This window comes from Pleurodeles waltl, chromosome 7, assembly GCF_031143425.1.
Source record: "Pleurodeles waltl isolate 20211129_DDA chromosome 7, aPleWal1.hap1.20221129, whole genome shotgun sequence".
Lineage (NCBI taxonomy): Eukaryota > Metazoa > Chordata > Amphibia > Caudata > Salamandridae > Pleurodeles > Pleurodeles waltl.
Genome location: NC_090446.1, coordinates 1,035,448,911 through 1,035,466,928, shown reverse-complemented (window position 1 = coordinate 1,035,466,928; position 18,018 = coordinate 1,035,448,911). Strand labels below are relative to the sequence as shown.

Below are 18,018 nucleotides of genomic sequence, written 5' to 3'. Positions count from 1 at the left end.
TTGCTTGATGGTCATTTGTTACATGCCTGAAACAAAATGCTTTATGCTACAATGATGTTTTTCAAGTACTTCTGAAGTGTTTGAAATGTAGATTTCCAGGTGTGTTTTCTTTAATACCATGGACTGATGCTGACGTCTTAACTCACAAAAATTAAGTAGATCGGAGTATTATTTTCTGCAGGTTTGTGCATGTCTATCAACATCAGCCTTTATTCTCCAGGGGAAAAGGTCGACCTATCAGAGGACTTGCACCTGGATAAAGTAATCTGTTAGTAGGAGACTTGATACAAGTGTTCTAAGTCTGGTTTTAAAAATTTGTGTTGCATCCTGGTCACTAAAACTTCGTGGTTACACTGCAAGATGAAGCCATGTTAAACTGATTAGGCGATTTGCTCTGCAATGCCTTTTGGTTTGAATACATCTGCTCATTTGGCCATAATTATCTGGCTCATGTCATCAAGCTGGCTTTCTGCTTTAAGAAACTGTAAAGGTTGTGCTTCCGTGACAAGAAGAAGTACGTTTCACACTGTTATCAAGGTTCTCTGAGAATATAACTTCTAATTTGTACATAAAAGGAACATGGAGCAGAATTTTCCTCGTTGAGCCTGACATCTGTGGCATCTGCAGTCCAGCACTGCTCTAGAAGCACAGAAACATATACTGGAGCTCAGAGCTGTCCATCTGGCTTTCATGTTCTTCTTCACCTCAGTTGGTGCCAGATTTGTGTTCATATGCACAAAATTACTTGTGTGCAGAAGCAGGGTGAACAATATCACTTCCTCCATCTTGGGATAGGCAGAAACCTTTTCAGGTCCATACAGGGCAGCTTTTTGAACAAAGGTCACCTATCCAGCCTGCCACAAGTGGTAACTGGGCTTAGAGGTAGGTGGCCTCAATTGTGAATAAAAGGGACACTCCATCTGTCAATCTGCTTCCATCTACACTTAACTTCAAATTCCTGCTCTTTACTCACATGCATTGGCTACTGGAGAATCGGGGAAGATATTTTTAGTGCCACTGTACACTTGTGCTCATTGCACAGAGGCCATAGCTGGTCCTCAAGATGGAGTGAGAGCACAGACTGCACACTGTAATATTCTCCATGACCAATGTGGAATTTCCGCAACCTATTTTTTGCTATGTGATTCATCAAGAGTTTTACACTTTATAATTGAGGGAAGAAGTGTGCCAAACATGAATTGATAATTCTGCATTCCAATGCAAAATTTCAAGCTTTTGGCCTAGATCCCAATCATCAATACCTAATCCCGTACCACAAGGCATATTTCAAACACTTTCCTTTCAGAATGGTCTAAATGTATCACTGATCTATAAGAGATGCACCAAGTTCCTTCTTTGGTAACATTCCACCAAACATACATCTCAGCCATGTCAGCAGGCTACCTTCATTGTAGGAGGATCGCATATTAGCAACAGTGTTAAGGTTTCTTTTCTGACCTCATATTCTGTATACGGGTCGATGATGTAGCTCATCATCCTCTCTTTATTTAATTTTCCCATGACTTCATGTTTTATAGTTACTCATTCACTGTTCTCCTATCCAAAGCTTAATATTTATATGAAAATTGATGTTCTGGTGCTCTATGAAAAACACTGAAATATCTGAGGTGAAACGTTGGAATACTTCATAAATTCTATCATTGCATCACAACATTGAACTTCAAAACACTGCTAGGACAAGGGTGATTGGTGAAGGAGCAATCAAGGCAGGATTATAGAAGAACATTATACGTCAGAACATGTTCTTTGTGACGACATCCATCTCTTGTATCTAAGAAAGGCTTATTCCTTGGGTGACTAATGGGATGCAGACTTCTGGATAGAAAGAGGTGTGGGAGGGAGTCCTCAAACCTGGAGAGTGAAACAGTAGGCAAGGCATGTTTGCCCAACCCTAATAGCATGTTCTGCTTTGCATGTGCTGTTGCATCTCCAGAGATGGAAACATTACATATATTTGCATTAAAATATATTTATTTTGTGTTATATAGTGCCATACTTGTATTCTGGAATCCACTTTCATGGATTTTGCTACTAGTGCATTTGTCTCCCAGGTATAGTGGGATAAATTAGGTGATACATGTGTAGGATTCAGCACATGCATGCAGTGAGTGGAGACTACTCAATGAAACTGATCAGGGACGGCTTTGCTACCCCTCTCAGGAAGACAGTGGGGATTTTAAGTGGTTACCTATGAGTGATTGAAAGCTGTTTGAATAGGGCACTTTTTAGAGGTTTCTTCTTAAAGTTTATGATTTTGTCTGGCTCATTCCGAGCACATATGTTTCCCTAAATTGCACAACTTGCTCAAAGTGGTGGAATTTGCAGGAATGAAAAACAAAATCGCAATGTTTTGCAAATGTCTTTGTGACTTCATTGTTTTCACCACTGCCGAAAATGCATAATATCAGCACTTTTGTGCATTCAAGTTCCCAATAAGGCTTGCTCACTCTCTGAGATGCAATATGCGTAGACAGAGGCTTGGGACTCCAGTTTGCCTACCAGCACCCAAATCATCTTAGTGGCACCTGATTAGGCCAGGAGAGTGTGGTATTTGGAACTCCTTGGCATGAGCATCTGTCCTCTGATCAACCTGCCACTTCGGGAGGTCCTATAACCCAACCTGCTCACACTTCACCTCCATGCTTGGAGATTGAGTGGCAGCAGTTCACTGCTTTTGACCTTCCTCCTGAAGCAGTCAACCTTATCTTGCCAGCCAGGCATCCCTTGACTAAATCTGCATATGCCTGCCATTGGAACGAGTTTGTGGCCAGGTGTGGCATGTTCCAGCAAGGCTTAGCTGTGGACACAGTTAAAGGTTACCTGTTGGTTATTTCACCCTTTTTGTTTAAGTCTCCTGCTGCAGTTTTTTAAAGGTTTACAACATATGTTTCATCCTTCTCTGTTAATTATGCTCCAGCGGGCCCTAAACATGGTTTTCATGTTCCTTATAATTACTCCCATTGAACGTATGTACATCTTTCCTCCACAGCTCCTTACCTTCAAGAGAATCTTTCTTGTTGCCATAGCATCCTCCCAGCAGGTGAGCGATGCAAGCCCTCTCTGTCAACTACTCATGCACTGTGTTCTCTCCAGACAAACTGGTTAGAGAACCTAAGCCTCCCTTCTTCTGAAGGACTCATTATCATGTTGGGCAAAACATCACCCTACTGATGTTCTTCACTCCACCTCACCTCGCTGAAGAGGAACAGAGACTACACCAGTTGGATCCAAAAAGATCTCTACATTTTTATATTGATCGTACCAGGAAATACCGTGTGGACAACTAGCTCATTATTGGATCTGCATACTGGTCCAAGCCAAACTACAATTGGCCTCTGCGTCTGAAGGCGCAGACAGCTCAGAAAGCAACTGACAGTGCACGTGTGGCATTTACATATGACGCCACACGTCACTTCCGTAGTAGAACGAGATCTCTGTGAAGCTACGTGATTCCACCTACCGGTACGCAAAGGTCCAGGTGAAGATTTTGGAGATCCAGTCAGATGACTGGGGGAATAGTCACAAGGTGAGGAATCTGCGGTCTGTGAACTGGACACTTTTTCCATCTGAAACAGTCCAGTCTAGAGACCTGTACACTGGTCATGCCAATGATGGGCTCTACATCTCAAGGCACGGACAGCCTAAGAAGAAAACTGGCGTTGGCGTGCATGTGTGGTGCTTATATGTAGCTGCTCTTGTCACCTCTGGAGAAGGCCAACGTCAGCATGAAGTCGCACAATGCCACCCACCAGCGTGCAGGAATCTAGTTCTAAATGTTTCGGAATCAGGTCTGAGACCTAGGGAATATTCACAAAGTGTGGATCTGCAGTTAGATAAAGTATCACCAGAAAGAGCATTAACAAAGGTAAGTAACTTGTTCTTTCTGTTGATTTGTACACTTAAGTAATCTCAGCAACATTTATTCCACGGAAAACAAAATAAAGATGGATATATACTGATAAGGTGAACAAAAAAATAAATATGGATGTAGACATTTGGAAATGGAAAAACATAAACCAGGAGCCCTAATCATATTACAGTAGTTGGACAGTTTCCACATTTCTTATGGTGCACAACTATACAGACTCCACTCGTTTATTTAAAGTAGCAGATAATGTCCTTATTTTCTTGGGAATGTGAGTTAAGTAGGCACGTAAGGAGTTGAATCGCCATCCCAGGGTTTCTATTCCCTATGAGATTATAGAAGTGTTTTATAAGAGGCATGTGCATATAACGTTGTTCAAAAAAGAACGCTAAGTCACCTGTCAAGGTCAAAAATAGAAAAAAAAGAATTCTGCTCCTTGAGTTGAAAGTTGAGGAATGGGCATCGGGTATCTCGCTGCAGGGCTTTCCTGCAGCAGCGTTCGCCATCAGATAAACTGGAAGCCTGTTGCCCGCCCAGATACAGGCATCGGCCAAGTGAATGCCACAATACCTTTCTTTATAATTGGCAGCAACCTATAGTGCTGTCGATGTTCAGCAACCGCAGGGTTCAGGTTTAAGGTGCACGTTGGTATTTCTGCGCTTTGAAATTTCTAACATTCCTGTTTGGGAACATCATTCAGTAGAGGTCAAAGGAGTTCCGGCACGTGTCAGAATAACTAATTTATTTTCAGGCCATAGTAGAAATGAGAGAGAATTTCGATTTCCCTTAGTTGGGCAGGTCAGAAAAAGGGACTCGCCCTGTCAGGCAGTTTGGGAAGCCTGCACCTTCTGCTCTTTGGTGTGATTTATTTCATGTGAGATAGTTAAACAACCACTTCCTTTACTGAGGAGGCCGCGGTTGACTGTGATTGCCAGAATGTATTCTAGTACATGCTTTCATAAAGGTTTCATCTATAAATAAATAATCTCATATCTCTAGACAACTGAAGCACGTACACTGGTTTCCTATTAACAACACACTCTTCTAAGTTCTGTGCTTGCACATAAAACTCCCTCTTACTGGATCCAACTACTTTAGCAAAAGATAAACTCATTCAGTCCAGAAGAACCCTTCCCTCGGCTAACCTCTTGCTGGCAGCTTTCCCTCAGGTTCTTCTACCAAATGTGGGTGGGAGTTCTTTCTCATATCTTGCTTACAAGAAATGGAAACTCTCGCCATTATCCATTTGCCTGCTGGCCAGTTTTTATGAATTTAAAAAGCATCGCAGCAGCAATTAAATCATTCTAGTTTCATCTCTTAGTGCAGGATTATCTAGTGCAAGGACCACTTTCTATGGTATTTTTTCACTCTTTACAAACCAATAAAGAAAAAGGTGATCCCATTTTGATTTAGTAATCCATGTTCATCAGTGCTCTGAGCCTGTACCTCTGTGTCCAAGCTTATAAAGATAGTTATGATTTCTAATTCACTTTAATATTACGTCAGGGCTATTTCATATTTTAAACTCTATGGGTATCCTGTTAGCCAGGGTTGGAGCCAGAACAGAATTTCAGAGCTTTGGTTGCCCAGTTCGTGTACGGAGGTATATCTTTTCTCTGCATCTGTGTTCCCTCACAGTTTCATTTTCCCACTGTATTGTGTGGACAGAACTTATATATCTCATATACGCTGAATTCCCTTTAGGGGCTTCTGCCCCAAAGTCTTTTGATATATTTTTGTGTCTTACCATTTGCCATTTTTTTTTTCTTTTTCTTCCTTAATCTTGATTTGAGTTTAAGCCTTGTACGTCACTAACTGTTTTCAGCAACTAATACACATAATCTTTGTGCCTTTGTATATAGAACATTCATTTGTTGCACACCTGCGCTCTTGGTGCATCTTTCTGGATGAGGCTTGTCAGGAAATAATCAAATCTGGGATGAAGAAGGAAGGGGCGGCCTTAAACTGGATTGAATGAAGCTTTATTGTATGGCTTTCAGTTGACTTCTCTGGTTCTATTCCTGAGGTCCTCCAGAAGATCAGAGAAGTGCGTAGGTTGCACAATTGCCTTGCTGACTCAGGCTTGATCTTGCTTGGGTTGGTTCTTAGAACTGCTCCACCTACTTCGGAAGAGCCACATTTGCCATTTCTCAGGAATAACTACTTATCCTCGGAAATCTTGGATGACTCAATTGATATAAAAAATCAGGTTCAAAAATGGGAAACAGTAACAAGCCTACGGATTGATAAGATTCACAGTGGCCCAACGCTCAACTAATAGTGGACAGACTTGGTTCCCCCTCTTGCTTTAAATCCAAAAAGAAAGAGCTAAATAGGGAATTAACACTATTTAAGTTGATGACCCTTTAATTTGAAGCAGATAACAAAGGTAAGTGATATGGAGGAAAACAAAATAACTATTCGGGCCTCCAAGCAATAGTATAATGAAAGATTATTGATAAAACTATTTAATATTTATGGCAACAAAGACTAAAAAAGAGTTCTGGTGGTGAGTAAACTAATTGAATTAAGGAGAGTATACTATACATGCAACTATATCACTGTAAAAGCATGGATTAAGTGCGTCACAGAACTATACTATGCTCTTCCACGTAATGGTCCACTTGATCCGAAAGCTTATCTGGATGAAGTGGCTGCACATACTTGGGGAGGCTCAGTTGAACATCCAATCTATAAAAGAGGTCCAATCTCAGTTCCATCCAGTTACAGAGTCATATCCTTTTATTTGCAAGAATATTGTTAAGAGGGCCCTCAAGCAAGTGCCTCTTTGGGGCCTTTAGATAATATTCTTGCAATATCTGTAAAGGTGGAGAATTAATTGCAACTAAGCTGTTTATGTATGCCTACGTTGTTGACTTTGAGTCTGCATCATAAAGGGTAAATAAGAATCATCTGTGCCATATATGAAGCAGGAGAAACATACCTACCTCCCAATTGCACACAATTTAATTATTATAGTCCAATACTTTGGTGAAAGTTGAATTGGAATGAGGTAGCATAGTTTCCCTCCAAGATTTATAGCAGAATGCGGCTTAAACAGGGTTGTGTATTTGTGCCGTTATTGCTTACCTTGTATGTTTCAGATTTTAACAACAGTATCAACTGTATACCTCTCTATGTGACAAAATTTCATGAGGTCAAACAGTCACTTCCCTCCAATACATTGTTTTGTTGTGCAAAATACAGTTGACCTCCAGATGCTCAATAATGCCCATGCGCTCTTCTGTTTGAAAAACTATTGGAAATAAACTTTGGCAAGACCATAGTAGTAGCCATCAGGTGGAATATAAAGAAACCTGGCACATGGAATATACAACTGAATATGTTTCCTTGTACAAGAATCTAGGCGCATTCTTTAATGAGCAAGCCAGTTTTAGACAACACTTATTAGCCTTAAAACATAAGCCAAATTTCTTAGGCTTTGCCCATACACACTGGCAACAAAACTGCACTATCACTCCCGCTAAGGAGAGGATTAAATGCAAAATGTTTTTCAGTCATATCATAGAGTTGAAATACCCTCTGATACATTTGTAACATTTTTTTATCTAATGTAATGAAATGGATACAGGATCTTATATATGTAACCATCCTCAACATGTCAGGCTTTGATCTGCCTAGAATTTGGTCTTACTAAACAAGCCTTGTCTTAACCCTCTGCATTCCTCAAATTGTGTTATATCTAAACAAAAGAGTGCTTGCATACCAATAAAATAGCTTATTTGGAAGGAAATATAACTAAAAAAAGAGTATCAATTCTACAGGTTGGCATGCAGTCTCTAAAAGCATCTGAAATATTCCTGAAATCCACACATGAAATTGACCTTGATTTAAAACTTTGAATTCTCAGCTCTCCTTTTTCCTTCCTCTCCTTTCTTTCCATCCTCTGCATGCCTCCCCTCTCTGAGCACAGTCTACTCTAAGTCACATGCATGTTCTCCCTAATCCCTATCATTGTATCTCTGCAAATAGGCCACACCTCATTTTATTTCAAAGATCACAAATTCACCTTTAAAAGTTGTATGCCTGCACTTAATACACAATCTCCTGTACCTTATCAATTTATACCACAATCAATGCTTGAAGTCCCGCATATCTTGGTATGGATCACACCTGACTCCTATTAATTTAATGTACCACATAGGAACAGAAGTAATTGCATGCATGGTTACTGTAAAAGCCCAAGGCTAATCCCAATGACTAACAATAACCAAAAAAACCTACTGCCCCTGGGTTTCCATATCAGCATGCTGCTTAGGGTAAAGTATTACAATACCTTTTCAGGGTAATTAGTGCTTTAGAAATGCAATTAAAATCAATACAATATACAATCTCCCTGCCACATACTAATACTAAGTCCATAACACTCAGCACTGGGGCAGCTGATTGTAGTTCATACAAACTGTATAATAATTTCCTTATACTGCTTGACACTCACATAACACAAAACTGCTATGGGTCATGTCCATCCACCCGTGTTGCGCGAAACCACAACAATGAACCACCCATCACCAACTGAACAGGCGTGAAACAACTGAAGAGATCTAAAAAGATCTACCACATGCCGCTGGCCAACTGAGGACTCAAATTAAGTCCACCACAGTGGGTCCCAACTAACTACATAATATGACCGTTTTTGACATCTGACAGGCAGTCAGATATGGGACAATAGCAGCAATGTCCATCTCAGCAGGTATCTGATCCAGGTCATACTCCAACCTATGAACGCTCAGGACAATTAACTTAAAATAAGATATCTCAGAATGAACAACCCAGTGCAGTAACAAGTGCCATAAAGGGACCTGCACAGCTTCCCAGAGCTGCCATCTTTTTCTAGCCCACAAGAAATGGTTCTGTATTTCCTTGAATAAACTGTAAATTTAAACTTGTCCCCAAGCCTTGATGTGGTACATTAAAGAAGAAAATTTGCAGCTGGTCGTTCAGACTCATTAGATACATGGACTATGCTGAGAAACCTTTACTGATGCACACCGTGATTTGCGGCAGATGCTGTATCACATTTTCTTTCCATTGGAAAAGGATTCTGTGGTTTTGTTGTTATTATATTTTAGTTCACTGAAATTGTATTGAGGAACTTAATTTTGTAATTGTTTCAATTTACCAAACAAATAAAGCATTTATTTATTCACTTATCTTTAGGGAAAGTGTTACATCCCTTCCTGACACTACTCTTTAAAGAGTTTCAGCCTCTTTTTCGTACAGCCCCATGAAATCCTTTGTGGTATATGCACCTGCTAAAAGCAATTGTTAACATAATAGAACACTATATTTCTGTGAAGATTGGTTGTTTTACTTATTTCACACCTGTCTGCCCCTAAAAAGATTTATTTTTGTAGCTTTATGATATTAATGATGCCCAAGTAAATTACGGTTATAGGATCTGGTCCAGGAATGTTGAGCAGAGTTGGTTTTACAAGTGCAGAGCTCGTTTTGACAGATGTTGCAGAGGCCGCTTCCGAAGGGGGCATTGAGAGCCAGCACCATAACAGCTGCCGTGGACCCGCAAGAGTCGTTGAGGCACTAAGAGTCTCTGGAGGACAGCTGCAGTCTGCAGCAACGCAACTCTATGCACCCTCACCAGCGCATAGCTGCTCAGATATCCACTCCTCCTCATTCAGAGAGCTCCCACTTTTGGTGAAGCGTCTGACTGCATGGATTGCCTTGCCTTTCAACAACCCCTGATGTGAGGTAGGAACCACTGCTGCAGCCCAGACCGGGCATGACAAAGGACGCTGTCTCCATCTGCCATACAGGCAGTGACACAGCTTTGTCTGTGTCCGGGGCCCCTAATGAGGTAGAGGAACGTTGTGCAGCGACACAACGCTACACTGCCATGGTCCATGGACCAGCACAGCAAAGTACTGCTGCATAACCAGCAGTGCAACTCTGCTGCTTTGAGGATCGCAGCAGCCAAGCCATTGTTCCTTGATCACGGCAACAACCTAGATGGCCAAGCAGAAGTCGTCTCTCAGCCCCATCCCCTCCCACAGGAAAGAGCACTCTTGAAGAGGCAGTACGCTTCTAGAATTTCTTCTCTGTGAAGTCAGCCAGAAATGTTTAAACCTCCTTTAAGCACCTGCAGTACCCTCCCTCAGCCTGCATGTGCCCATCGTGGTACATCTCTTTATCACTAGCAGGGAACGAAAAAGGAACTCTCCAGTAGAGGCGAGTGAACTTGGACAGCTGGATGCCAAGCGGGGCAAATAACCCTTTCTAAAATCTCTAAAACCTGTTGCATCAATCCTTCAAGTCGTAGGAGGAGTGATGGATTCACTCCCTTTCAACACAATGATGCAGTTTGGGGGCTAGGTTCCTGCAATAATTCATAAACGGGTCCAGGCTGGGTGAGTGAAGGCGCTGCCAACAAGCTTTTTTAGGAACAAAGTCTTTCCTGATAGATACAGGCGATTAGCCTTTGAAAGATACCCGCGCAACTGAATCTCACCTACTATAAACAGGTGTACCTGCTTCCATTCTTGGCTGAATAAGGCAGGATGTCCTGCTTCAAACCTAAAGCCCCTCCAACGTATACAAACTTATTAAGCCCTAACAAAGGGCAGTTGACTGGAAGTCAGGTACATAAAAAAGGGAGACCCTGGGGACAGCCTGCACACGCAATGCAACTTGCCGTACTCTACTGGGAGGACTGGGAACAGCCCCTTTGGGGCAACACAACCAGACACCCCCCTTAACGGACGACAAAACAGCGACAAGCCATAGGGCAGCCAGAGATAGAGGGCCCAAGCCCCAACAAACAGCCAGACGAGGCAGAGGAAATACTGATCAGGATGAGGAGGGCAGCGGAGGAGCACAGGAAAGAGTGGTTGCACTGCAAGCTGGGCAAGGATCTCGAGGAAAGTTACAGCAATCAAGCAGTGAGTGGGTCATTAGGCACCTTGGCAGATTCAGGGGACATGAACCAAAAGTGCTGCCAAGGCCAAAGAAGCGGCTAAGAAAAGAAACCAAGGCACCTAAGAAGGGTGTCAGCAAGAAGGATCTAGGGCGAGCGGGCCAGCCGCCTGCAGCCATCACAGTGTTGGCGGGATCCAGCAGCGGGGCCAGGGAGAAGACATTCAATGGTGAGTGTTGGAAGCTGGCTCTGTATATACTATATCAAAATAAGATATAGTGTGCAGAGTCCAGAGGTTCCCCAGAGGCTTGACAGAGGCAATAATAGATAATACTAATGCTCTATTTGTGGTAGTGTGGTCGAGCAGTTAGGCTTATCATAGGGTAGTGTTAGGCATTTGTTGTACACACACAAGCAATAGAAGAAACACACACCCAATGAATTAACTCCAGACCAATAGGTTTTTATATAGAAAAATATGTTTGTTAATTTATTTCTAGAACTACAAGATCCAGTTTGCAGGTAAGTATATTAAATGAAAGGTACTTTGCTTAGGTAAGTTCAGGACTTTGAATCAAATGGACAATACATACACTTTTCTTTCAAATGGCAAAAAGCTATTTTAAAAGTGGACACTGCAATTCTCAACAGTTCCTGGGGGAGGTAAGTAAAGTACAGTTTCTGAGGTAAGTAACAAACTTACAGGTTTAGTCTCCGGGGCATAGGTAGCCCACCATTGGGGATTCAAGATAACCCCAAGCACCCAGCACCAACAACACAGGGCCAATTAGGTGCAGAGGTCAAACAAGAGGCAAAATAACATGGGCCCCTATAGAGACAGGGGGTACTCTGGTTCCGGTCTGCTTGCAGGTAAGTACTTGCGTTGTTGGAGGGCAGACCGGGGGGTTTAGAGGAGCACTGGAGGGGCCCCAAGTAGGCACTAATCTCGCACTCTCAGCGGCACAGGGGTCGGTGGTCGGTTTCTCTCAAGTCTGGGGGCTGCGGGTGCAGTGCTTCTCCAGGCGTTGGATATCTTCGTCCTGGGCAGTCGCGGTCAGGGGGGTCCCTCTGCAGGCGTCATCGTAGAGGGGTGGAGAGGACAGCCAAAGGTGGACACTCGGTTGGAATCGCCTGGGGGTCCTCTCTGGCTAGTCTGGCCACCTGGACACGGGTCGTGGGTGACGGGTGCAGAGTGGTTTAGGACTCACGCTTCTGGAGTAAGGTGGGAGTCCTGTAGAAGCAGTTTCTTCTTCTTTCTTGTTGGACAGGTCCACTGTTCACTGAGGTTTATTGGTCCTCTGTGATGCAGACAGTCCCCTAGAGGCTTTTCAGGGGTCGCTAGACCTGCAGAACGCATCACTCTTCATTTGCAGCTTTTTGAAGCAGGAGACGGGCTGATAGGACTGGGGATGTGCCAGTTGTTGTCTCCTTCTCTTCTCTGCAGGGTTTTCAGCTCAGCAGACCTTCTTCGTCATCAGTAATCTGGTGAGTTGGATTCAATGAGGCCCTTAAATTCAAAATTTAGGGGCATGTTAGGGTAAGGGGTAGCCAATGGCTACTGTCCCCGAGGGTGGTCACACCCTCATTGTGCCCACTCCCTTTGGGGAGGGGGACACATTCCTATCCCTATTGGTCCCTGTCCTCCAAACCAAGATGGAGGATTCTGCAGGGAGGGGGTCACCTCAGCTCTGAACACCTTAGGGGTGGTCCTGGCTGAGGTGGTCGCTCCGCCCTGTTTTCCTAATTTTCCCACCGGACTTGCTGCCAAAAGTGGGGCTGTGTCCGGGGGCCGGGCATCTCCACTAGCTGGAGTGCCCTGGGGGCACTGTAATCCGACGCTTGAGCCTTTGAGGCTCACCGCCAGGTGTTACAGTTCTTGCGGGGGGTTGTGAAGCACCTCCACCGAGGACAGGCTTTGTTTCTGACCACAAATTGCACAAAGGCAGTCACACCATGTGGTCAGAAACTCACCTGAAAGTGGCAGGCTGGCACAGACTGGTCAGTCTTACACTAGCAGTTGTGCTAACATACAGGGGGCATCTCTAAGATGCCCTCTGCGTGCATTTTTCAATAAATCCCACAGTGGCATCAGTGTGGGTTTATTGTGCTGAGAAGTTTGATACCAAACTTCCCAGTATTCAGTGAAGCCATTATGGTGCAGTGGAGTTCGTAATGACAAGCTCCCAGACCATATTCTTAATATGGCTACACTACACTTACAATGTCAAAGAATGGACTTAGACACTGTAGGGTCATATTGCTCATGCAGCTATGCCCTCACCTGTGGTATAGTGCACCCTGCCTAGAGGGGTGACTTACCTATGCTACAGGCAGTGGTTTGTGTGCATAGCACCCTGAGAGGGGTGCCATGTCGACTTAGCCTTTTTCTCCCCACCAACACACACAAGCTTCAAGGCATTGTGCCTATGCTCAGTGAGGGGTCCCCAGGGTGGCATAATATCTGCTGCAGCCCTTAGGGACCTTCCCTGGCCACAGGGCCCTTGGTACCATGGGTACCTTTTACAAGGGACTTAATTGTGTGCCAGTGCTGTGCCAATTGTGGGAACAAAGGTACAGTTTTAGGGAAAGAACACTGGTGCTGAGGCCTGGTTAACAGGGTCCCAGCACACTTCCAATCAAAGTTGGCATCAACACTAGGCAAACAGTGGGGGGGGGTAACCATGCCAACAATGGCATTTTCCTACACAAACTCCCCTCCTCCCAAACGAAATGAGGATGAGACTAACCTTTCCCAAGAGGGTCCTCATTGTCTAACTGGAAGAACCTGGAAAGGCCATCTGCATTGACATGTAGTTCCTCTACAAAGTCCGTTCCCTGTAGGGATATGGACCACCTCGAAAGTTTAGGGTTCTCACCTTTCATTTGCAATAGCCATCTGAGAGGTCTGTGGTCAGATTGAACAACAAAGTGAGTGCCAAACAAGTATGGCCTCAGCTTTTTCAGGGACCAAACTACAACAAAGGCACTACAACGCTGCTCCCTGGGGAGTAAGCACCTGCTAATAAAAGCAACAGGCTGGTCAAGGCCATCATCCTTGGTTTGGGACAGGACTGCTCCTATCCCATGTTTAGAGGCATCTGTCTGCTCAATGAATTGCTTAGAATAATATTTTTGAGCAGACCAACCCACCTTCGGTGCCCTCAGCACAGTGAAGTTGGTGGGGGCCCCCTCAGGTTCAAATTGTCGGCTTCGGCCACGGCTCCAGAGAGCTCCTCCAGATCCAATTACGGATCCGTCCCGACACTGTTCGTGCCACAGCGACCTTCCCCGGCGTCGGGTCAGACGTCAACGCTTCCGACATTGGTTGGGCCCACAATCGAAGTCGATCCCATTCTCATACCCGACAACCCGGAGCCAGAACAACGTCGCTTGACTCTGATTCCATTCTCTATGAGCTCTCCTGGGCCCAGGGTTGATCCAGACCACTATGCTTATGGGTATGGATACGGGGAGAGTTTGGAGGGGACACTGGACCCTTTAGAATACCAGCTTGACCCCCAAATGGACTGGGTGCAGGATTTGGGTGATGCCAGTGGTGTAGACACCTCCCCTGACTCTGGTATGCTCTCTCCTCCTACCGTGGCTACGGAGGAGGGTGCCTCATACTCCATGGTTGTGAGAAGGGCAGCTGAGGTCTTGGACCTCGAGCTACCTTCTTTGGAAGTTAGGCCTGATATCCTAACCAACGTGCTTCAGCCAGGGTCTTCCACATCAGGCTGCTTCTTCACTTTAATGAGGCACTGATGGACACCCTTTTGGGTACTTGGTCCAAACCCAGCACAGGGGCTCCTGTGAAAAGGACGATTGTCTGCTGCCATCGGCCTGTGCCGACAGACCCAAAATTCCTCACCCAACACCCCACGCCTAAGAGCCTTGTCATCCAGGCTTCCTCCTTATCTGGCGCATTCCCTGCCGCACCCCTGGATAGGGAATCAAAATGATCGGACAACTTGGGGAAGAAGTTGTTTTCTTCCAACAGTCTAGTGCTGCTGTCCGTAAACACTGCATGCCTTTTGGGCTGCTATTCCCATACTCTCTGGGATACGGTTATGCAGGTGCTGACTAGAGTTCCGGAGGAGGCCCGGACTGTCCTTTCCCAAGCTGTAACAGATGGGAGGGACGCAGCGAAGTTCATGATTCGTCACGGACTAGATATGACCGACTCTCTGGGCAGATCGGTTGCACCGACGGTGACATTGAGAAGCCAGGACTGGCTGAGAACATTTGGCTTCTCAGGGGTTGTCCAGCAATCCTTGATGGACATGCCCTTTGATGGCACGTCTCTTTGGAGACAAGGCGGACTCAGCGCTCGTGCGCTTCTGGGATTCAGCCTCCAAACCTTCCTAGTCCACGGGTACACCAGGAACCAGTTGGTGGCAGGATTTGCCATCACCTGCCTCAATGACAATCCATTACCTCAGACAGGTGTGTTCGCCAGATTGTCTGAAGGGGCTTCTCCTCCCCTTCGAAACACCTCCTCCACCCATGCCACCCTCACACAATTGCATATCGGAGGATCATATGGCGCTTCTCCGTGAGGAAGTCTATGCCCTTTTGGCCAAAGGAGCTATAGAGAGGGTTCCGTTGCCAGAAGTAGGTCGTGGTTGCTATTCCCGCTAATTTCTGGTGCCAAAAAAGGACAAAGGTCTTCGTCCTATATTATATCTTTCTAACCTCTTCCTCAAGAAGGAGAAGTTCAAGATTTTAACCCTGGTTCAGGTCCTTTCTGCCCTGGACCCTGGAGACTGGATGGTTGTGTTAGACTTGCAGGATGCCTATTTGCATTTTCCTGTCCTGCCGGCCCACAGACACTACCTACGATTCGTGGTAGGTCACGAGCACTTTCAGTTCACAGTGTTCCCCTTTGCCTTTACCAGTGCCCCTTGGGTGTTCACAAAAGTGATGGTAGTGGTTGCAGCTCATCTGTGCAGGTTAGTGGTTCCAGTCTTCCCCTACCTCGACGACTGGCTGTTGAAGGTGGACTCACCCCAGAAAGTTGTCTACCACCTCCAGACTACAGCAAACCTTCTGCTTTCGCTGGGGTTCACTATCAATGTGCCGAAGTCACACCTCATTCCCTCTCAGATGCTCCCTTTCATCAGAGCTGTTCTGGACACAGTGCAGTTTCTGTCTTATCCTCCTGAAAAGCGAGTCCAGGATATTCGGGCTGTGATACCTATGTTTCAGCCTCTATCCTGGATTTCTCTGAGAGTGCCTCTGAGGCTGCAGGGCCTCATGGCCTCCTGCATCCTGCTGGTCCAACATGCCAGATGGCATATGCAGGCTCTGCAGTGGGATCTGAAGTTCCAGTGGGCGCAGCATCAGGGGAATCTCTCCGACATGGTTCAGACCTCGGAGGGAACTGCGAAAGACCTGCAGTGGTAATTGTCGAATCCAGATGGGGTCAATGGCAGATCCCTTTCCCTTCCCCAACCAGATCTCACAGTAGTGATAGATGCATCACTCCTGGGATGGGGCAGCCACATATGAGAGGCGGAGATCAGAGGCCTCTGGTTTCTGGCGGAGTCTGGGCTCCACATCAACCTTTTGGAGCTCCGGGTGATCTGACTTGCATTGAAAGCATTTCTTCCCTCTCTCAAAAGGAAAGTAGTACAGGTGTTCACTGACAACTCCACCGCCGTGTTTTATTCCAACAAGCAGGGCGGAGTGAGGTCGTGGACCCTGTGTCAAGAGGCTATTCACTTCTGGACATGGCTGGAATGCCAGGGCATTTCCCTGGTGGTTCTGGTGGGTCTGGTGGGCTTTCTGAACGTCAGAGCAGACAAACTCAGCCGTCAATGCACATTCGATCACAAATGGCGTCTCCATCCGGAGGTAGTGCAAGGTTTTTTACAGCAGTGGGGAGAGCCTTGGTTAGATCTGTTCACCTCTGCAGAGAACGCGCAATGTCAGCTGTTTTGCACGTTGGAGTTTCCAAGGTAACACTCGCTTGGCAATGCTTTTCGCCACAAGTGAAACTCAGGCCTCCTGTACACCTTCCCGCCAATACCACTTCTGCCCAGAGTTCTGAAGAAGATCAGGCAATACCGGGCCAAAGTAATCTTGGTGGCTCTGGACTGGGCACAATGAGTCTGGTATCCCGAGTTCTTGAGCATGGCCATCGATCCTCCGATCAGACTGCCCCTTCAGTAGGATCTATTGTCACAGCAGCAGGGGACCATTATCCACCCAAACCTGTCCAGTCTCCGCCTCCTTGCGGCGACTGTTGATGGCTTTTGACCTTCCACCTGAAGTCTGTAATGTCATCTTGGCAGCCAGGCATCTCTCCACCAGCACAATATAGGCCTTTCATTGGAAGAAATTTGTGGCATGCTGTATCAACAAATCTGTTGATCCCCTCTCTGCATCTCTCTCAGAGGTTCTCCTCTTTAGTGTCTCTCTTGCCTAGCAGGGCTCTACTCTGGGCACACTCAAGGGATATTCGTCTGCCATCTCTGCCTTCTTACGGCTACCAGACCAACCTTCTTTTTTCAAATCTCCAGTTGTTGGGAGGTTTCTTAAAGGCCTCACTCATATGTTTCCTCCCACCCCGGTCATGCCCGAGTGGATTTGAACTTGGTCCTCACACACATCACGTGCGCCCCTTTCGAGCCGCTCCATAACTGTCCTTTATGGCTCCTAACCCTTAAAACAGCTTTCTTCATTGCCTTCACCTCTGCTCGCATAGTAAGTGCGCTTCAGGCTCTTTCTTCAAAAGCACCATTCCTAGCAGTGCATCCTGACAAAGTGGTGCTTCGTACCAGGGCTTCCTTTCTTCCCACAGTGGTAACACCTTTTCACGTAGGCCAATCTATCACATTGCCTACTTTTGACGCACCCCAACATCCCTCCCATGAGGATGAGAGACTCCATGGTCTGAATCCAAAAAGAACATTGGCGTTCTATCTAGATCGTACCAAAGAGTTCCAGGTGGACGATCAACTCTTTGTGAGATATGTGGGTGCGAAGAAAGGGAAGGCGGTGCAGAAGAGGACCATCTCACGATGGGTAGTCCTCTGCATCAAGATGGGCTAGGCTTTGGCAAAAAAGCAAACCCCTGAGGGTTTGTGTGCTCATTCAACCAGAGCAACTGCTGCTACCACAGCGTTAGCACGCTGAGTTCCAGTCCTGGATATCTGTCAGGCCGCAACGTGGGCGTCCTTACATACGTTCACCAAGCACTACTGCCTGGACAGTCAGGTCTGCAGGGACGGCTATA

General features: G+C 45.6%; 1 protein-coding gene across 4 annotated transcripts in view; it reads left to right on the top strand.

Annotated features, from left to right (window-relative positions):
- Window positions 1-18,018, top strand: part of CEP112 (centrosomal protein 112) — a 1,991,189-nt gene that overhangs the window by 1,945,954 nt on the left and 27,217 nt on the right. The window lies entirely within an intron of this gene.